At 44.9% G+C, this 23,044-nt stretch overlaps 1 protein-coding gene across 2 annotated transcripts in view; it reads right to left on the reverse strand.

The window, feature by feature from the left end:
* Window positions 1–23,044, reverse strand: part of LOC146861664 (40-kDa huntingtin-associated protein-like) — a 521,777-nt gene that overhangs the window by 159,326 nt on the left and 339,407 nt on the right. The gene's annotated exons all lie outside the window — the stretch shown is intronic.

Here is a 23,044-nt window from a genome sequence, read left to right on the forward strand (position 1 = left end):
AATGGTGTAATTTTTTGGGGTTTTCTGACAAACGTCTGCATGTCCCTGAAACCTGGGAAGATGGTGATTTCAGCACCAGCACCCCTTTGTTGGTACCATTTTCAGGAAAAAAAACACAGACGCTTTCATCTGTAGCCCTTTTTTCCCATTTTAAAAAAAAACACAATGTAGCTGTATTTTGGCTAATTTCTGGGTCCCCCTCCAGGGGAATCCACAAACCCTGGGTACCTTTAGAATCCCTGTGATGTTTGAAGGAAAGGACTCAAATTTGGTATGGATACCTCAAATAGCCAAAAAAGGCTTAGCATTGGGGGGGGGGGGGGGGCATTTGCACTCGCACTTTGGTGCCGGGTCAGCATTCTAGCAGCTGAACTGACGCACATCTGATGAAATAAAAGCGTCAGATGCTGCAACAGCGCAGCGCGCGCAGCGGGCGCGCCGCTGGCACGCTGACGGCACGCCTATGGCAAGCCTGTCTGCGCCCTTCCACGCCCAGGGGCCAGAACCCCTGTTTCTCTTGCACCAGGTCAGCATCAATATACTAGCGAGCAACTTAAACGATTTAATCAAGCCATAAGGCCAAAATGCATACACTCTATCTTGACAAAGTTTCAACCCAGATGAAAGCTGGATCTAATAAGGCTGCCTGGTTTTCTCCCGAATTACGCACATTAAAAAAGCAGTGCAAAAAACTGGAAAGAATATGGAGGAAAGATTTCTCCCAAGATAAAAAATTGCAATATAGGGCAGCTATCGGACGAAACAAGGCAGAAATAAAACAGGCTCAAGCCTCTTACTATGAGGTTAAGATTGTGTCAGCCGCTAACTCTCCTAGAGAAATCTTCCGAATTGCCAAAAAGCTACACCTCAGTTTTCCGCTGTACTGAATTGGCCGAACATTTTTCCACTAAAGTGCAAAATATCCTTAAAAATTTACCCCAAAAAGATAGCAACATCTTAATCAAGCATATGAATAATGGCGGGCACCCAGTGGATCATGAACTGGAGGTGTTCCCAACGATGACTCAGGAATCATTCCTAGCCACCCTATCATCAGTTAAAAGTGGGTCGCCTCTAGGACCCCGCACCCACCAACATTTTGAACTTGATCGGACCAACAATCGCCCCTACTGCCACCTGCATGATCAACGCTTCATTCGCAATGGGCGTGGTCCTTCCAGAGTGAAAAAGGGCAATGGTAAAGCACTGTTAAAAAAACCTAACCTGGATCCAGTCGATCTGGGCAATTATCACCCTATTTCGCTCCTCCCTGGAATCAGCAAGATAGCGGAGAAACACGTCAACCACACTCTCTGTGTTTCTCGAAACCAACCATATTTTCCACCCCTCCTAAACGGGCTTCCGTCCGGTCAAGGGACTGGAATCGCCATTCTATCTGTGGTGGAAGAAACCAGAAAAATTCTTGATACAGGAGGGGCAGCAGCCACAATCCTCCTCGACCTGAGTGCAGCCTTCGACATGGTGAATCACTGTGTCCTGGTTCATCGCCTCAGGAGTATAGCAGTGACTGGAACAGCCCTATTATGGCTACAATCCTTCCTAGAGGGAAGATATTTCCAGGTCTTTGAAGGCGGGCTAAATCACAACCCATCCACCTACAGTGCGGAGCCCCGCAGGGCTCTTCGTTGAGTCCGACTCGTTTTAATGTTTACATGGCTCCGCTGGCGGATGTTATCGCCCCCTTTGGGATTCATATGGTGACATACGCCGATGACACACAAATGGTCGTAGTGCTAAGCCATCCCAACAGGCAGACCAACGACCTCCATTCCTGCCTTGAGGAAGTCGTTAAGTAGATGAGTCTTTCCCACTTGAAACTCAGTCAAAGTCAGTCAAAAAGTACTTTATTCGACAGCCAACAGTCATAAAAGAATACAATATTAAAAAGAAATGCACATTCCATCCAAATACATAGCAGTAAAATCGTCCCACATATTAATCACAATATTCATATCTAAAAGCATTCGTAAGAAAATCAATACCTTATAAAGTGCACTGTGCTCGAATAATAGACCAAGTCCTTAATAAATATCACACATAAAAAACAAATGCATCATAATCATCAAAAAAGGGGAAACATAATTAAACCAGCAAACAACATAAAATTGCTATTACAGGAGTAATCTGTTCCTGCATCTAATAGCCCCGATTTAAAAACTTGCGACTCCGTAGCATACCATTGGCGATGCCAGCATTTGTAGGTAAAGCAGAGCGGGCCTCACTTGGACAAACTGACATTCTCTAAGCAGAGGGAGGATATGCTGCCTACGCAAGGACACATAGTAGGTGCAAAAAAACATTAGGTGCAAGGTATCCTGTTCCAAGAAGTTATCACAAGGGCAAGGTTTTAGCGATTCAGATTTTGAGTAACCTCTCGGGAATGCCAGCAGCCAGGGAACCATATTTAAGCAAAATCTTGTTAAAACAAAACAGTGGTATGGTTTGTTAACATAAGATAAATATGGTTGTAGCTGCGGGCCTAGGCTCAATGTAACATATCTTCTCACTGAGGACTTACCTAACTCAACCTCCTCCCTAAGGCATTTACGCCTATCCACAAACTGCCGTTTGAAATCTATGATCGTAGTCTTGCCCAAAGGCTTCGGGGTCAAAAATAATTCTGGGCAACCTAGACATTTTGTTTCTTCCTTTATATATTTGAGCCAAGGGATGTGCTGGGCTGTCTCTAGCACCATATAATCCGAAATTATAAGTTGATTTAGAATTGGGGGGAGGTTGAGCCCAGATTCTAAGCCATCGTAGCAGAGGGGAAACTGCGATCTGGTCTGCAATGTACCCCATCCTCAATTCTTCATGCAGGCAGTAAACAGGAGTAGCTACAGGGACCCCAAGGAGTTTACGCAAAAAATTATTCTCTGCCACTTGTATATCCTTTACATCTTTGTAACCTAAGATATTGCATCCGTACGTGGCCATGGGAATACATTTTGTGTTATAAACTTTCAAGAGTGCGGGCAGGGGTTTTGACCCTAGTCTTTTAGCAAAGTCCATAGTGGCCCCCGTTGCTCTTGCCAAAATGTTCTTTTTAAGTATTCATTGCGCTCCCTTTTACCTTTGTCATCGAGGAGTTCCCCCTTAATATGGGAACGTAGATACTTTAGTTAATTTGTCCCCATTACAACAGAATTTAGCCTTGGTCGCCTTTTGTGAGCCAATCGACATTGCATGTGATTTCTTAAAATTCGTTATCAAATCTAATGAGTTCATAAAATCTATAAAACAATTTAAAAGTTGTTGCAGACCCCTTGTGGTTCTAGACAATAAAACCGCATCGTCGGCATACAACAATGCGGGAATCGGTTTAGCACCGGCCCTAGGTGTGTCCTTGCAGCATGATGTTAAAGTGTCCCCCAGTTTATTGATATATAGGGTAAATAGCAGGGGGGGACAAAATGCACCCCTGCCGGACCCCCCTTCCTACTGGCCAAGAGTCTGTCAAGCTGCCATCTTCATTGAACCGTACCACGGCTGTGGTGTTAGCATGTGCAGTAAGCAGAAAGGAGATCAATTCGGCATCTAGCCCTATGTCACGAAGGACCAACCACAGCTTAGACCTATTAACTAGGTCAAAAGCTGAGGTTAGATCCATAAAGGTCAGATACAGGACACCTCTCTTGGCAACGGTATACTTCCCGATCACCAAATGGAGATTCAGGCATTGGTCTATTGTCCCCTTTCCCTGCCTGAATCCATATTGGAGATCGGAAATAATATTAGAGTGATCAAGCCGGACTGTGAGGCGATCGAAGACTACCTTGCCCATAATTTTAGACACAGAATCTAAAAGTGAAATTGGACTATAGCAAGCCGGATCGTCACGAGGGCCCTTTTTAAAAATGGGGACAATAACTACCTTTGCCCATGACAGGGGGGAGGCGTAGGCACAGGCGGCATTAAAAAAATGTGTTAGGATCTTGGCCCAGACTTTAGGGTCTGCCTTATAAAGGTCTGCCGGTATCCCGTCCGGGCCAGGGGCCTTTCCTCCCGATATCGATATAATAGCTTTATGGACTTCTTCTAGGCTAAAATGAAGGGGGGCGCTGTCTGATCCGGGGACTATATATCCCACTGCTTCTTCTAGGTTGGTGCTACTATAAATATTGCTAAAATGCTGGACCCATTTCTCCGCCAGTATTATACAGTCCTTCCTTAGATTTGGCGAATCTGAAAAAAGAGGACTGTTAACTATGGACCAAAATCTTGAGCTGTCAGACAGGATGCTAGCTTGACCGAGCTCATCTCACGTATGCTCTCTTAGTTGTCTTTTTTCTCTCGCACACAGCTAGTTTATACACCTTCCTGCAGCTCCTGGTTAGTATTGGATCCCTCGGTTTTTGCTTGACAGTCTTCATTAGCTCCTTATGGGTAGTGGAACACGTGTCATCACACCACCTTTTAAGTTTTGGGGTTTTCACCTTGGTTTTGGTCACGAAGTTCGAAGCCGCCTGTTTAATAATAATATCAAAGGCATCTAATGTAGCTCTATCCTGTAGTGCAGGGTCCATACATACTTTAAGCTCTGGAGCAGAGGTAGTATACAGAGTCTCCAAAAAACTATCTGGGGTGATCTTTTCCCACCTCAGCCTTCGTGCTTGATCTTTGGTAGTGATATTTATATTGGTAATATGGTTCGCAGCCCCCCCTAATATGCTAGGAGAGAGGAGGAAAACCAATATTTAAGGGTTATGATCACTAAAACAGTTACAAATAACATTAAAAGTCTGTACAGCCGAAGTTAATAGGGCAGATAAAAAGATATGGTCAATTATGCTAACACTACCATTGCCTACATGGGTAGGGACCAGGGCAGACATATCAGATTGCTGTATGCAATTCAGGTTAAACACAGAAAGCAGTCCTTCTATAAGGGTTCCTGACGATGTATGCTCAAAATGGTTTGACCCTTGTAGATCATCTACCTCCTCCAATATCAAGGGGCAGTTAAAACAACATTTCCGTTTATTAAAATCCCCCATAATTAGCGTATCATAATTAGCTTTGTGGTCTTCCCCATAATTTTTTACTAATTCTTCTAGGGCCATGAGGTGCTCGGTCTCATGGGACCTAGAAAAAGAATTATAAAAGTTTACCACTAACAAGGTGGTGAGATTCTTTCCTGACAATTCCACTGCTAGCACATGGGGAGATGAGGAGTCGATCAATTTTGCCCTATAACAGAGTTTGAGACTAAACATTAAAAGGAGGTCTCCCTTGGCTCTACCCATATTAGATGGAATTGCATGTTTTCAAAAAGAGGTGAAGCCATCGAGATAAAAACAGTCGGTGGATTCCCAAGTCTCTTGAAGGGCAATTATATGATATTTGGCAAGGAAGTGTACCCACAAAACATCCCCCGTCTTTGTTCTCAGCCCAGCTATATTCAATACCTTCATGGAGGCATCATTAAGGCTGCCTGGGATAGTATTAGAGTTAGTAGAATTGTCCTGCAAACATTGAGGAATGGGGGCAGTTTTTATTGGTTCTATATAAGCTTCCGACTGTGGAGTCATAACCTGTGGTGTTCCTACTGCGTTTATAAGTCAACAATTTTCATCGAGTCCTTGCAAATTCGCTAATGGTAGGAACAGATTTGATAATGATAGTGTAGTATTAAAATTGCTTTCTTGGGGGCGTGTGAGCAGCTTAAAAGGCTTCTGCCAGCCAGGAATCTGCCACTCGTTATTTACTGGGGAATGTTTGGGAGGATAAAAGGTTTGTAGTGGGACTCTTTTAATTTTGGTTTTAGCACCATATTTATGTGGGCAATCTAATAATGATTTGACTTGCATGTGGTGCTTAAAATTAACAATTATACAATCCCCTTCCATATTCTTCCTAGTCCCATGGCCGATTCAACCAACCCTTCTTGCCATAATGATATCTGGAGTAATGTTTGAGCCATTTATCACGTTATTATTACACCAGTGGATGGTCTTATATATCAAATCTAATTAAGTTTCCTTGGTACCGGATGAAAGTGGAGGAACCCCCACAAGCACAGCTACTAAAGGCGTTGATTGGGCTGGGAGATCAATTATACATTTGTTTGTCGATGCTACCCGTTTCTTATGGACTAACATGTGTGCAGAATGGGGATCCTCATTCATACTTTCCCGGGTTACCCGGGTTTACTGACAAACTGCCCGTAGTTCGATACCCCCCCCCCCCCCAACCCCAATGGCGCGCAATCAGTAGTCGTAGTACTAGGATGAGACATACCCAGTGGGGATTGAATACCAGTTACCTGATCTACTTGTACGCTACCGGTTTGGTGTGTGCGTTCCGGATATAGAAACAAAAGAGTCAAGTTTTATCTTTATGCCTTCTATCGTGTCAATTACAGGTACTAATAAGTCTTTGGTCACAGACTCTAGTCTCAAGAAGAGGCTATCCAGCAACAGATCCAGGTTTAGCTTAGCCAGCACTGATGCCGGTGCTGGTGTTTTTTTGTTCCGTGGGGACTTTCTCAAGGCTTTGCCTACCGCAGTACGTTTTCTCTTTGTTGGAGGACCGTCCGAATCATCACCTGCAGTTAGGTTGGCCACAGGGGTGCCAGTAGGTGGGCCCTGACCACCCATTTGGCCTTCGAACAATGTAGTTGGGGGTGTGGAGGACCCTATTTCTTCTGTTGAAACACGGTTTTCCTCTTGAGTTAGACCACGCCCACCGTTGCCCAATACTATTTTCTCCGTTTCCAGAGAGAATCTTTTCTCAGTTAGGGCTATCTCCTGGTTAACCAGGCTGCCCTGGTTAAAAAAGAATCTATCGTCCCAGTTGAGCCTGCAGCATATGACCCTGAAGCTTCCCCCACAGTCAGTTTCCTTTTGCTCATTTCCAGCTGGCCACGGCTCGCTTATGCTAATAAATACTTGATATAGCCCACAGTACCATAGAAAAACCAAGCCCCCCTTGCTTCAGGATGGACACAACAAGGTGACTACAAAGCACTATAAAATTGATGCGGAGCTGTGGCTGGCTATAACTAAAACAGAGCACAGTCACTACAATCAGTATAAAGTCAAACAGGTACCTTGTAAATTTTCAGTCCGCCACGCCGTACCCTAGTGGGACACAATCCGGGCCACGAGGATTTAAAGCCCTGGCCCAGCCCAGCCTCTCCCGGCCGCGGAGGGGCGCAGACGGGCCCGCCCTTGACCCGGGCTTCGCTTTCGCGCGTCCCGCACCACGGGAGCCCTGTGGTGTATTTAAAGCGCCTGCGGGGGCGTCAGGTGTGTTGGCGGCTGTGATGGCCGTAGGGGGGGCTGGGACTCGTGGTCCTGTCCTGCTCCTCCTTTCCCCCGGAACACAAGCAGCAAAGGTTGCAGGGCTTGAAACTCAATGGGGAAAAGACCGAGCTCATGATCCTCGGTATCTCTCGAAGTCTGCCTCCAAACACCATATGGCCTCCCTCTATGGGTCCTGTGCCGGTTCCCAAGACAGAGATTAAAAGTCTGGGAATTTGGCTAGACCAGGACCTTACCTTTATAGTTCAGGCCGGGAAAACTGCTGCTATATGCTATGGCCTGCTGCGAACGATCCGCAAAACCTCCCTCTCCTACGTTTCCAAGCAAAAAAATGACTGATCCAGGCCCTAATTTTGTTGAGGATCGGCTACGGAAATACCCTATATTTGGGCGCTCCGAAAATCAGTGACCGCGAAACTGCAGGTCATACAAAAATTGTGCAGCGAGGCTACTTACCGAGACCTCCTATCGATGTTCAGCAAGGCCCGCACTACGCTCTCTCCACTGTCTCCCGGTGCAAGAAAGAATAAACTTTAAGGCTCTGTGCATAGCCCATAAGTCGCTGGACGAGCATGGACCTCCCTTTAACAAAGCCATGATTCGTCCCTACAGGGCAAACAGGAAACTTCGCTCTGATGATCTCCACCTTGCTGTGGTCCCTAGGATTAAGAAAGCCAGAAGTGGCGGACGGCTTTTCTCATTCAATGCCTCCAGACTTTGGAATGCCCTTCCATTGAACCTCCGAAGGGAACCAAATCACCTGAAGTTCCGTAAACAACTAAAGACCTTGCTTTTTCCCTAGGGTATCTGTCCTCTAGCTACGGTTTCAGCGCTGGAATGCTTCAAGGTAGCCATGCGCTATACAAATGCCAATTCAATTCAATATGTGTGACCTATAAAGCTTACTAATCGAAATACGCTTGATCTGGCAAGATTTCAGAGCATAAAGGATGCACATTTTTTGTATGAATAAACTGAATCACAGGTATACGATTCAGGGGTCAATATCAAATTAAGATGCGTTGAGCATATCTGGAAGGCACAGAATTGATGCATACTTCTAACTCTTCTTACCTCCCTCTAACGAACAAGCCGCAACTGACACTAATGAACTAGCATGCTATAATATATTGGCAATTCAGAAGCACTGAAAACATTTTTGGTGAGAAATAAATAGATTTTCTTCTTTCAGATATAATTTAAATAGATAATCTAACCACACCCGTGGGCTGATAATGAACTGCAATTGGTTTTCTTTTGTTAGCATTTATTGCACACTTGTTATGGCTAAATGACTGCTGCGTCACATTGATCTTGGGAAGGTACTTAGCAAATGCATGTGGGCTAATATAGATTTATAGATCGACAATAGAATATTGCATGATGGAATACATATGAATGCGTACCCTCAACTTGAGGAGGGATCATAAATCTGTAAACAAATTTTGTGCCCCACTTGGCCTAAACACCTCACATTTGCCAGTGACCACATTATGGTGATGGCGTGAAATTTTGTTTGTAAAGAAATGGAATATGAGTTTGTTAGGTACTGTGTACCTTCTAGCCTGGAGGACGCCAATGATGAAACAGATATTGGCTAGAAAAACAAAATACTGATAAAGAGGACTTGTACAACAACATAATTTGGACCAGGTATTTGTGTGACTTGAGGGAGCACTCCAGGGACGTATATGAAGTTGAGGTTTCTACAATTGGATGAGTGAACTGGTGCCCACCCTCTCCATTTGGTGCATTAACTTTTAAATTAATGAGGACAACAGTTGACTATAATAGAGAAGTGTGCACCTGCATTTACCTAGCCACCACCATCGAATAGCAATCATACCAAGGTAGTTGGTTCCAACATCTAGGCAGGTCCTAGCCACATAAGCACAGCATCAAGCCTGCAGTGGCATGATTGTAGCACAACTTTGGCCCTCATGCACAACACCATATTGGGGCATGTATGGTCACATCCTAAACATACCCCATCAATGCGCAGCAAGCTGGATAGCCTATTGCCTGACCGAGTACCACACCAGTGTTATGAAGGGCTACCAATTAGTACAAACAAAACACAAAGCGCTAATGTCAGAATACCAGCGGTAATGCAGGCATCATACTGGTAAAGCTCCAGTGATGGGGGGTGCTAGTAAAAACCACTGCTCCAGCTTTTCTTACAGGGGGGCCGATATTACAGCACTGCTGCAAAGACAGCCCCCAGTAAGAAAAGCGGCCCCAGCAGGCACAGAACCAGCCCCCACCGCTCCGGCCCACCCAGGAAATGCACAGGTATTGGGGTGCTAGCAAAAATCACCGCTCCTGCTTTTTTTTTTTTTACAGGGGGCTGATATTGCAGCACTGCTGCAGGACCGGCCCCCAGTAAGAAAAGCGGCCCAAGCAGGCACAAAACCGGCCTCCACTGCTCCGGCCCACCAGGGAAATGACCGGTGCTCGCTACAGCCAGTTCGGCCCTGCAGACAGCTAGATACCCCGACGTAGTGAAATGAAATGAAAATAAAATTTATATAGCGCAATAGCTACCCTCAGGCCTCCCAGCGCTGTGGACTAACGCAAAATAACAGGAGAGGAGCGGGTTAGATGCATTCATGAAAAGAACGGTTTTTAGAAGCTTTTGAAAGAAGAGCAGGTTTTGTTCCTTCAGCAGATGGAGTGGGAGGGAGTTCCATGAGTTAGCAGCGTTATGGGAGAAGGAACGCCCGCCCCATCTATAGCCTTGCTTATTCTGTGTGAGGTGACTAGGAAGGAAGACATAGAGCGGAGATCTCTGGGAGGTTGATAGGGAGTGATCATGGATTGGATTGAGACTGGGCCCTTCTTCCAGAAGGCCCTATGAGTCAGGCACATGGCCTTAAACTGGATCCTTACCTTAACCAGGTAGAGGGAATTCCCATAGTCCAGGCGAGAGAGAATGAGGGCCTGAACCATGATCCTTCCTGCCTGAAAAGGGAGAAGGGGGAGGATCTTACGGAGCATCCTCAGGAGGCCGTAGCAAGTGGCTGAGATTTTGACGGTCTGGTGATTAAAACTGAGCGAGCGATCAAGCCACACACCAAGGCTCTTGATCTGAGTCTTCGGATCTGGTGCGGGACCGAGACAGTTCGGCCAGAGCGAAACCGGGTCGAATGAGGGTGAGTTGCCCAGGAGCATGAGCTCGGTCTTATACCCATTCAGTTTAAGGCACGAGTGTTCCATCCACTTGGCAACTTCCTCTAGGCATGGGCATGGGCTGCGTGTCATCTGCATATGTGGTGATTTTAATGCCAAATGGATGGACAATCTCAGACAAGGTTCTCATATAGATGTTAAACAGCGTGGGACTCAGGGAGGAGCCCTGAGGAACCCCACAGCCGAGAGACAGCCGGTTGGAGACAACATCACCCTCAAAGACCTGAAAGAACTGATCGCTGAGAAAGGATTGTAGCCAAGTTATGGCCGTCCCGGTAACTCCTACACTTTTTAGCCGGTGGATCAGGGTGCGATGGTTAACAGTGTCGAAAGCGGCACTGAGGTCAAGTAAGATGATCGCTGCCTTGCCTCCCTGATCCAGTATCCGCCTCGCCTCCTCGGTTACTGCCAGAAGAGCAGTTTCAGTCCATTGTTGAGGACGAAAGCCAGTTTGGGAATGATGAAGGAGCTCGTTGGATTCTAGAAAATCTACTAGGGTAGAATTTATAAGCTTTTCCAGAATCTTACTCATCCAAGGGAGGAGCGAAATGGGGCGAAAGTTGGCTAGGTTGGACTGGTCAAGATTAGGTTTCTTTAAGAGGGCCTTTACCAGAGCACACTTCCATGCGTGGGGGAACAGTTCCGGAAGAGATGGAGGAGTTGACCAGATCAAGGATTACCAGACGAATGGTGTCGGCAGCTAGAATCAGGGGGAAAGGAGGAGCAGAATCAATAGGGGAGCCCGACTTTACTTTTGCTTTGACCAAGGCCAATGAGGCAAGATCCAGAGGGGGGAATTGCCCTAGTGTAATTTGGGTTCCGGCAAGTGGCCCCAAAGTCGGTGACATAGATTGTTGATTCTGGAAGGCCGAAGGGACATGTAAATGCTGTGAATTTTCTGTTGGGAAAACTCCGCCAGGTTATTGCACCTAGTAAGTGCCCCCTCTGATGTTGGCTGCTGCTGAGGTAAATTGGAGAGGGACTTGGCGATTCGAAAAATTTATTTGGGAGAGTTTGCTGCTAAGATGATTTTCTCCTCATAAAGCGGCTTGGGCAGATTTAATTTCAGCTTTATATGATCTAATAGCCTCTCTGTATTTAAGATTCCTGGAATCAGAATAATTTTGTCTCCAAGAGCGTATCAGTCTTCTACACGATTGTTTAAGTTCTCTCAGCCTGGGAGAGAACCAGGGAGCAGTCTTAGGCCTGGCTTGTTTGTGGTTGTTTTTTTTTGGGAGGACTACATCGAGGGAGCTTTGGATCCATTTGTTGAACTTTTCATTGGCCACAATGGGGTTTGGGTTACTGGCTGGTTTAGTGACCTCAAGAACAGAAATCCAGGGCTCAGTGGGGAGCTTAGCCCAGGTCCGTTCCGGAGTAGATATTTTATTAGGGGAGAAAGTGGGTCCATGGATTTTCCAGATTAATTGGAATTAAAAAGTGGTCTGACCAAGGAAGTGGGGTAGGGGTGCCTACAGTAAGGTTGTGTAAATTACTGAAGACAGGGTCGAGTAGATGACCTTTGATATGTGTATGTTTAGAGACTCTCTGAGTGAGCTGAAGTGCGGAGAGATTAGATATGAGTTCATTAGCTGAATGGTCGGGGGGATTATCTATGTGGAGATTAACATCTCCAAGCACCGTAAAATTAGAAGGTGTACAGGCTAAGGAGGCGATAGTGGTAGGCAGGGCAGTGGAAAATAGCCCGAGTGGGCCTGGGGGGCGGTATATCAGGAGATCAGAAAAGGTGTTAGTCGGAGAAAAATCAATTGAAAAGGCCAGGCTTTCGCAGTCCTGTAGAGGGTCTGTTGTGATGCGGCAGTTGAAAATGTTCTTAAAAACAATGGCTATACCCCCACCTCTACCCGTCTTGCGATCAGCCCTGAGTGAAAGATACCCAGAAGGGAGGGTTTGAATAAGGACAAAGTCCTCCTCTGGGTAAAGCCAAGTCTCTATTAGAAAGAGAGCATCGGGTTTTAAATCTTCCAGCAGAATGTCAAGTTCAGTGGAGTGTTTAGGAAACGATCTACAATTTAGGAAGAACAACCTCAACGGAGATGGGAACGCAACGCGCATCTCAGCTTTGGAGCATGGCTGGAAGGACAATTCACAGTGAGGGCAGTGGGAGACTTTATTTGCCACATTAAGAGAGTGTGAGCAGTTCGCGTTACAGGTCTTTCTCAGCGTATGTAGTGCTTGGGAGCTGTAAGATCTACAAGTTCCAGAAAAACAGGCAGGGGTTGTGGCCCAAGGAAGCCTGCTTGTGCTCCCACGTGAACATGGTTGACAGCAGGACAGGCTCACTTGTTGCTCTTTGTAACAGAGGGCAGGCAAGCCAGCTGCACCATGGAAAATAAATGCACTCTTGTGGAGCAGGCGCACGCTGACAGCCTGCTCCCTATAGAGCAACTGGCCCTCTCCTACCCTTCTCTCGCCCTGCCTCGAATGTCTAAGACAGACAAAAGCCACACCTCTGCCCTGAATGTTTATATCAGCGAATCCTGCGCCTCTAACAAATAGGGTCAGACTGCCCATAGCCGACACCAGGCATTTCCTCGGTTTGGCAGCCAGGGTGGGGGCCGTTTTTGTTACAGGGGGGACGTTTTGCAGCATAGATGCAGTATTGGCCCACTGTAACAATAACAGGTGCAGTGTTTTCCACACATAACCAGCCCCAACCCCCACGGCCAGCCCAACTCAATTTCCAGGGCCAGTTTGTGTTCCCAGTCCGGCCCGTCTTCTAAACTAAATACGCCACTTGTTGGCTGAATGACAGCTGTGTGACGACACGCTGTTGTTCAGGGGTTAAATAGAATGGACTCTGGGACTTTGTCATTTAGAGGCCGCATACTTGAAGCAATGATTTAAAGCCCTGTTTACCGAAACCTTGTTGGAGCAAGCTAAACTGAGAGCGAGAATGCTCAGCAAATGAAAAGGGAAGCTTCCCAAACACCAGCAGGAACCTAAGAAAAAAAAAGACCCCATAGAACAGATAAGCAACCAAAACGTAATGATGCAGTATTTAGTCCCTGCTCCAGTGGGAGGAAACAAAGACAAAAGGAGGACCAAAGAGGCAGGACTGACCACTTGAAAGCAAGGATTTTTAAAGTACACAAACAAACAGTAAGCAAGGAGCAAACTTGAAGCACACAGTACAGATAAAACAGGTCACGACAGCGCAACCTAAAAAAGGGGCATATACAAATCGGATGGATAAAATCTGTTTTACTGGACCACATAGTCTGCATGTCTTTGGGCCATTGTACTTACAAGCCAAGGAAGGCAGAGTGCCAAAACTAGTTGCCTTTAGCTTCCTCTTTAGATCTACTGAGAATGCTGTACTTAAATTTGTCTCCAGTTTCAGTATGGAACATGTTTGAAGGACCATCCAGGTGTGCACGCAACTCGATAGTCTGCATTTATCATCTGTGAGTGAGTGCATTTTGGCAACTTTATCATCCGGCCAAATACGTGGGAAAGGGAGGTTCTGATTGCAAATTTCTGTTGTATCTGTTACTTTCAGGGATGATCGCATATATTCGCTGTAGATGGAATGAGGGTCTGCTTCCTGCGCCCGCCATATGGCGTTATTTAGTAGAATGGCTCGGTTTGACTGAAGTGTGTACCATGTTTTTATTGTACAGTATTGTGTTGGGTAAGACCAAATTCCAGACGAACTTGTGCTGGATAAGCATTCTGTGGAAGGCTAAATACTCTTATATGCATTGGTTTGTAGTCTGTCCAACAGTGATGCATCTTTACCATGAAAGACCACAATTGCATATGCCAGTGTTGGCAGCAGTTTAGTTGCTATGACCACCAATAGCGGTTTAAAACAAGGAACATCCAGTTTTTTTGCTAGTGAACTCATAGATCAAGCCATTTACTTTCTTTACCATATATTGTTTGTGCCTTTGAAAGTTCAATCTGTTTCTATATACAGATCTAAATACTTGTAACTGCTGACCTCCTCTAAGATATCGTTGTCAAGCTTGATTGCAAGTTGTGGGCCTGGTTGTTTCCTAATTGTTATAGTTTTACCTTTTGTGTTGTTGATTTCAAGGTTGTTAATCATAACATAATCTGCTAGCTCACAAAGTGCTCTTTGAAGGCCCACTTTTGTTTGGCTGAGTAAGACTATGTCATCTGCGTAGGAAAGATGTGTCACACATGCTGTGCCCAATCGCGGAGGTTGGGAATTTACCTGATTAAGTCTTGGGGAGAAATCCGCCATGAACACATTGAACATTTGCTTGAGGCCTACTTCAGTGATTATTCTCCATGATAGTCTTGCTCCGTCAGCTAGTTTAACTTGGATCCAAGTATGCGTATATAGCTGCATGAGGCTCGAGTATTCTGTACGGAAGGCCCAACACACTTAATTTTCTCCATGACAGGCCCCGGTCAACTCGGTCAAAGGCCGCTTTAAAGTCTATGAAGCATAGATGTAATTGTCTCTGCAAACGCTTACACGTGTCTGCTATTAGTGTGATTGCTAGGATGTGGGTGTTTTTTCCGAACCCTTTTCGGAACCCCGTCTGGTTTTCTGGGATTAGATTGTTGTTGTTTGGCCACTCAACCAGCTCGTCCAGGATTAGCAATGCATAACATCTAGCCTCAGAGTCTATAAGAGCTAGTAGCCAGTAGTTAGCCAGGTCAACCCCTCCCCAGCTAATGGGAATTGTATCCATTATTGCCACCTTGTGTATAGTGCCACCAGAGGGTTTGTCAAGTATTTTGCATCAGATTTAAAAGTTTCCTGTGGAATGCCATTTGGCCCTGGAGCCCCATTCTTTCGCCATGCCTTAATTACTTTTGCAACCAGCTCTGGTGAGTAATACAGGTTAGCCTGCCCAGGAAAACAGTCCTGGGTGACGCAGGAGTTGCTTGTATCTGTTATTTTGAGGGTTGAAATGTTTTTTTTATGTTGTTATCCACTGTGTTATAACTGTTGCCCCTCACTAGAATCTCTGGAGATGTATCTTTGGTGAATGTCTTAGTTAAATGAACAGATGCCCTTGAGTTGTTTATTATTCATGGGGCTCTTGCGATACCATTCATTATTTCCCAAATACCTGCAGTGTTTGTTTGCATAGCATTAAAAAGAAGCTTTTTCCAGAATTCATTCATTTGCGTTTTTCGGGCCTCCCAAATTTGGTTTTTTATATTTCTTCCTAAGATTTTGTATTTTTTCCCAGGAATGTTTTGAAGTATTGGTGCTCCTTATGCTCCTAACTACCCTTCTTAGGCCCTTTCTTAAGACACAGGAATTGGTTGTGAGACCATCGGACCATTCATCTAATTGCCTCCTGGTGAATTTTACTGTGGGGGCATATGCTAGTAGTTTTGTTGAGAAAACAGTCCAGGTCTCCATATGACTGTAGTTAGTAGTATTATTAGACTTGAATATCTCTTTAGCTAGACTGACTAGATCAGGAAGTGTGCTAGACATCCATCTTAAGCGTTTCAAGTTAGTTGATTTTATCAAGCCTACTTCAGAGGGAGCACTTGTATGTCTTGGTGGATTTTTCCACAGCTCCAGGTTCTGGTAAGAATAGTCATTTCTTGTGGCATATTTGAGAACAAATTTCCTTATATGCGCTAGTAGAGGTAAGGTGAGTTTTGTATAGTCTATTGTAGACGGTGAGTTCACATAAAGGTACGTATATCTCGGAGGCCTATCATCTGGGGATCTACCGTGTACTGCTCTCAGGCCTAGATGTTCTGGGGCTGTGACTAATTTTTGCCAGTTGAGATCAGGCCCAATTTGTGGGTGCAAAGACCAGATTGCATTTTCTGCTGCTAGACGGTCATCTTCGTCTGGGGTAGAGATTAGGATGGAGTTGAAATTGCCTGTCACTATTTCCCAGGCTGGCTTCTCAAACCTTATTTTAGTAATTGTGGGAATTAAATCATTGAATAGAGCAATTTTTTCATGAGTGTTTGGATGCGCGTAGACATTTAACAATATTATCGCTGTTATTGGATTTTTAACGCATGCTAAACTTGATTATTTGTAGGCTGCCGATTGAAGAAGGAAGCTGTTTTGAAGTGAGGTTTAGTGCAGTAGATACATATACTGCAAGTCCCCCTTTCGATCTTGTGGGTTGGACATGGTGGAGTGTTTAGTCTGCCACTTGCATGGGTTCATTTAGCCAGGTCTCTTGTAGCGCAATGAAATCATATTTTTCGCAGTTCAATAGGAGGGTCATTGTCCTGTAACTCCTGCTTTGCCCCTGCAATGTTCAAAGAGAGAAGGTTTAGCGAGGCTCCAAGAGAGAGGGTTTCGCGAGGCTCCAAGAGAGAAGGTTTAGCGAGGCTCCAAGAGAGAAGGTTTAGCGAGGCGTCAAGAGGCTTGGCAATCCTTTGTTTAGTGAGTCACTCGCTTTCTAGGGGCATTTAGGGTTTAAGCTATCCAATGCCATTGGTCCTCACTCTGTTCCATCAATCTATTGCTTTTTGTATGAACAGGCAGTCCCGTTTTACCATGGGCACTTCGCAGAACCGAAAACGTGGGGGGGGTTCAGTACTGAGGCTCTTGGGCGGCATTAGCCGAGGTACAGGGTAGTAATGCCTCAGCGGGTTTGAGAGTGTTATATCCCAGGCTTCAAACTGTTGGCTAGAGCTCATGATTAAGACTGCAATCTCCTCAGTTCTCCAGGTCGTGAGGGTTTGTTCCAGTTGTTTCTTGTCCTAATTGGGAAGAAACTTCATTGATAGCAGATCAGTAGAATTACAATGTTTCAGTGCAGGTATTCCAGCAAACTCTGATTATATTTACTCAGTTGAAGAGATCCTGCTGGCCTTGCAAAACATATTGGGGTGTTAGTATGATTTGCTTATTTGGCCTCTCCATTTGCTCAGTGCGTGTTAAATAAAGGTGCTTCTCTGTGTCGCCTTCTGCTTTCTTGGTTTTTGGGCTGCCCAATCTTCCTTTTGCTTTTAACATTAATTACTATTAGGTCGCTATAGAAATTGTTAATTTGGGAGCTGCTCTGCCCGGCCACTTTATGTGAGTTCCCATTCTGGTTAGTGCTTATTAAGGGGGTTGTTTGTCCATCAGGTGTCCGTCCTTGGATGCGTCCTTTGCAATTGATGCTATCATTATTTGTTGCCAAGTAAGCACTGCCGCTTATCATAATTGGATTGGGTTGTTGTTTTTCCCGCTTTGATTGGGTGTGATCCTGTCTAACTCCGAACCCTGGGATAGTCACTAGGAGTATGTTTCCTTTTTTCCATTTAGTGAGCTTTGAACAGGGCCCATTTAAGTCTGTACGTTTCCTGATGCCTTCTGCGAGTTATTCACCATTTCCTAATATGGTAGTGAGGTACCAAGTGAATCACGTGACGGATGTTCTTGAAATTCCAAGGTTTCCTTCTCAGTTGCTAGGTTTGCCGGAGTACTCAAGTTGCTGCGTCTTGTAGCTCACGATTGGCTTCAAAAATAGGGTATAATTTATTTCTGCGTGGGGGTCCTTCCGTATACACTGGTGATTCTTTCTAGCTTCCCTGACTCGTTTCTTCTGTCTCTTGGTGTGAGTGGGGGTCATAAGTTCATTTTGTTTGGGTGGCTGGTCGATAAGTTGCAGCAACTGCTCTGTAATAGGCACACCTCCTAACTTACTGATTGAATTGCTCGACACCAGCATCTGTGGATGCCCCTTCGTCAGTATTTGTAGATTGTCACTATATACAGGTGCTGGCCGACTAGCCATAGTTTCCAAGGTGGTGTTTTTCCTTTCATTTAAAATACTATTAAGATGTCTGGAAGGGTGCTTCATTTGTATATGACCGGGCCGCACGCATATTCTGGATGTACTGCTGGATTGGCTTTTTGTACCCTTGTTATTAAGCCTGTCAGTTTTTCAAGTTTTGCGTTTATACCAGTAATGTGAGAGGCTATTATGTTCATTAGGTAAATCTGAATGTCTAACTTATCTGACTGAATGTTGAGCGCTGTTATGGATGCTTGCAAGATGTTTAGTAGTGATGTGTGCAAATTCAAAATGTTCTCCTGGTTTAAATCTAAAGTGTTTTGTTTCTCATTATTTTCGGTGTATACATGGAACTTTTGTTCATTGTTGCTAATGTTGCTGAGATGTTAATAATATTGTGTCCAATGTCATGTGACTGAGCCTGTGTTGAAGGGTAAGCATCTCTTCCCAGGGGCTACTGACCATTGTTTGGGCCCTCATGGGATGATTGATCAGATTCACTTGATAGCTCAATAACTGACTGCAGATGCCCCTCAGGGTTGTCAGCCAGATTGATGGTTTTGACTCTAATGCTGGCATGAAATCCACATTGCTTGTTAATGAAATGTAGTGGAGCCAGGAGTTTTTCATCTCTTCGGTAGTGTTTTTAAAGCAGTAGTAATATTCTGATGCATTGCAGTGCAATGATTCAGTGTTTGGGCCCAATCTTGGTGTTGAATGTGAATAATTTGGTGCGTGAGTTTGGGGCTGATTGCAAAGCTATTACCACTGGGGGTCTCGTTCTGTGCTCAAGCAGGTTTTTTCAGCATGACTTGGGTTTGTATTGGGTCGTAGGACAAGGGCTGATGTTGTGGCAGGCTTTTGAGGCGTAAGTGGATTTGGCAGACCCATTATTTTGTCAGTTGTTGAATAAATGACTGCTGTTGGGTCCTTAAAAACGTGAATTTTCCACTGGGGTTCATTTTCCCAAATAGAGATTGAATTGTCAGTATCAGTGGGCTGCCTTGGCCATGCCTTGGTTTTGTCGAATACTCCAAAACTTTCTTGGGCTTCTTTGTAAACTTTGTCCGGTTTGATGTCTTTTGAACGACCTGTTGTCTGACCTTGCCAAACTTCATTTTAGAATTTTTCCTTATGCTGTCTGCTTTATTGGAATGTGGAGGGGAGGCAGACGTCAAATTCACAAACCGCACCGCTACCTGGAGGGGCAGCTTCTGCAAGATCGAGCTGTACCCTAGATGGCTGCACTTACCGCACCAACCACCACCTTGCCGTTAATTTATTCGAGGTGTGTGCAGTTTGAAGATTCAAGGTTGAATTAATGGAAAGCACCAGTCAGCTCGGGGATGGCTGTTATCCTATGGCTGTGGGGAGGCTCTGCTGTGGATCCTGCTATGTGATCGTTGAACTTTATCTCACTGTGGCTGGCACTTTTTTGTTGAGGTCACTGCCAGTTAACTGTCAATCCAATTGCACTCTCCATTTACGGATTGCATGCTCTTCCTGGTCAGCTAGCACCGCCTTACCCCTCCCTTACAGGGCGCGAAGTAATGAGCACGCTCTTTCGCCAAGTGCCACTGTACGGCTAAGGTAGATAGTTTGCAGGTGGCCGAGGGTGGCGCAGGGCTGCAGGCTGCACCAAGTCCTGGCTTGCCCGCCTCAGCCAGTTCCCTGCGCAATTGCCCCATTGCAAGGCTCTCCTACAGGATGTCCCTTGCTGCTGGCTATCTCGCAAAGGTACTGCTCCTTTTGAATACGGACGTTGCGGTGGATGTGGCAGATATGGCGGGTAGGCCCGGAGACCAGTGCACAATGGGCTCACTGCCCTAGTAGCCCTTATCTGCCTCAGCTAACACCCCCTGCTACCAACAGCATCTGCCGCAGAACCATTAGAACTCACTGGGGTCTCAGCAGGACATTGGTTGTGGCACGTGAGGACTGGGTCACAGCTGTGCCGAGTGAGAAGGGGCTGCACTCGCCCTCTGCAACATCGCTGGTGTGCCTAAACTGCAGCTTGCGTCTCAGCTTCTCTCTGTTTTTTTGTCAGCCTTCTTTCGGTCGGGCTTCGGCGGCTCCTGCCCCCCGTCTCCCATCCTCCCGGTGGTTGCTGCTCTCTGGAGATGGCGACCATGAAACTAGGATCCGAAACAGGGGGCCGGGATCGCTGCCTCTCCTTGCTGCACCGAGCTAGCTAGGTGACCATGCTCTCCTGCACCTTGCAACAATCTGTGCCCCAACTGGTCTGAATTCAAATCATTATTAGTAATAAAAAAATGCATAACATTTATGTGGTTAAAAGGTTGTTTATTTCATAAGCATGTTTCACCATAGAGCGTGTGTTAATCATGGCACAACGTAAAATATAACCTTCACAGATGCTCTAGATCACACTAAAGAAGAGATTTCTGAAGAGAAATGTAAATCAGACTTAGAACTAAAATACAATGGCTCACTACATTGTCATGTGTTCATCTGTGGTTTGCTCCTACATAGCCAATATGTGAGGGGTAGTCAGTCCCAGTTTGCCAATAAAACCCAACCCTCAAATTAAGTAGGGACTCCTTTGAATACCTTGTGCATGTTAGGCATCTTCAGCTGAGGTGGAGTGAAGATTGTGGCATAAAACCCACGGCATGGCTGACGCTCTGTGCAGACGGTGCACGGGTGAGTTTGCCTTTGGCCCTCATTCGGCGCACCCACTGTGCAGACATGCAACACTACACGCTAAGTAGGCAATTTCCTGGCAGCACGTAAACACTAGACCTCCGCCCAAGAGGTGTTCCCCTCTAACAGAGGAAAAATGTCATTCAGCTGATTGGTACAACACATCTGAGAACTTAGAGCTAGGTAGGCAGGTACAGAAACGTGAGTACAGTGTAATAGTGCAGTGTGAAACATTTAACACCTCTTGCTGGCAACTTCAATCAGGATGAGAGATCAAGAAAAAAGATGTAAATTGCGGCATAGAACAGCACCACTGTTTATTATGAAAAATTCTGACAAAAGGCAGTAGGCCTGACTTATTTATAGTAAAGATCATATGTTAAAGTCAATATTCCTTCTAGGGTGCATTGATATTACACTGAATCAATATACGTGGGCCATCACTGAGTTACATGGAATCTTATAGACTACTGAATAAGCAAGGATTTTGATGTGATGTCATGAATGATGTAACGGACTACGTCATGAGTGATGTAATATGTGTGGTCAAAAGGAGTGCATTGCGGGGGTGTAAGTTATACTTAGCTCAGGTAATTATAACTGCTGAATTTCTATGGTTTTGTGCATGTCAAATCTGAGCTTGGCTATATCGCCACCGTAAAAAAAAAAAATTCTGTTTAAATAAAAAATACACACACACGCGTATATATATATATATATCTATTGCAAATTTGCACATCACACTTGCACTTTATTAAAATGCCTTATGAGGTTGCTGCATCTTATTGATACAATTTGCACATTGCATAAGTCACTTTCTCATTTTATTACAAGCTTTTAGAACCTTTAAGCTCGGGAGTGGAATACTTGAGACCATGGTCTTTAACTATTAGCGGCATTTTTCTGTGTTTCAAGGTTGTTTCTTAAAATCAGTCAGAGCTCAAATCCAGTTATTCCCTGTATTCTTTAGGATCTTTTTAGAATGTGTATATAAATACGAGTATGATCTTGATAATCCCTGCATATACAATGTTCTATGTTTCTCATATAAATGTTTTCCAAATCTGATGAGTACTTTACTAAACAAATCTGCCAATCCTGTTTGTTTGTCTGTAAAAAGATCAAAATTATAAACAGGAAATAATTTATATAAAAAAACAAAAAAATGAAACTGAAATGCAAAATGGCGCCTAACGCATGCCATATAAGTAATAGTTGAGTGTGGGTTAACATTCTAGCTTACTGAAACACATAAGGTGAATTTTCTGTTTTTACTGCACTTTGTCACTTTAAAAAGACTGTCTAGATGACGGGACTCTATGGTCCAGTTGAAGGCATTCGCCGAAACGCGTCGACCGTCCCTGTTGTTGTGCACTTGGTGAAAAGATGAAATAAACAACATTAACTGATCTTGCCGTGCTGTGGATTTCCTTGGTGCCGTGGATGCTCTGGTGGGGGACGCTGCCGAGTCTTTCTTCAAATATATATATATATATATATATATATATATATATATATATATATATATATATATATATATATATATGCTTTCACACTCCATTACGGCTACGGCTTGTCAGTCTGTGCCTTATCACTTGCGGCAGCAGCACGCCTAGCACCACTTGTGATGATAAGGTGCAGACCAACAAGCCGTAATGGAGTGTGATGGCCGGACTGCCTCAAAGCCCAGTATTGACGTGAGCTGAGGAGGACGAGACGAGGGAAGCTAGCCTTCGCTTCGAGAAGACTGAAATGGGAGCGAAGTTGAAGGCGTTCCCAAAGAGAGTCCTTCTCTGTCATGGAACTGCAGGATGTTGGAGCAGGGCACTGCTTAGGTATTTGCCGAGCAGTGACGTGGAGAAATGAACAGTACTTTGGGTGCGAAAGATTTGCAAATGTCATATTTTGATGCATTACGTTTTGTAGAAAGGCAGTTAATTCCCCAGGATTAACAGGTCTTAAAATGTGATTTGTTTGTCTCTGAGAGGGTGACATCTTGGCAGAAATGTCACCTGGTCCACAAGAAAAATATCCATAATCAACACACTTTGACGCAGAGGCTAAAGCAGGGCCTGGGAGGTCGTCCAGAGGAATCAAAAAGAAGAAATACTGAGTTTCTGAAGTAAATGTATCAGAGAGGCCAGAGCACTGTTCAGGGACTCCCTCACACTTGATGTGCAGTTGAAAATC

Source organism: Triturus cristatus, chromosome 3_1 (genome assembly GCF_964204655.1).
Source record: "Triturus cristatus chromosome 3_1, aTriCri1.1, whole genome shotgun sequence".
Lineage (NCBI taxonomy): Eukaryota > Metazoa > Chordata > Amphibia > Caudata > Salamandridae > Triturus > Triturus cristatus.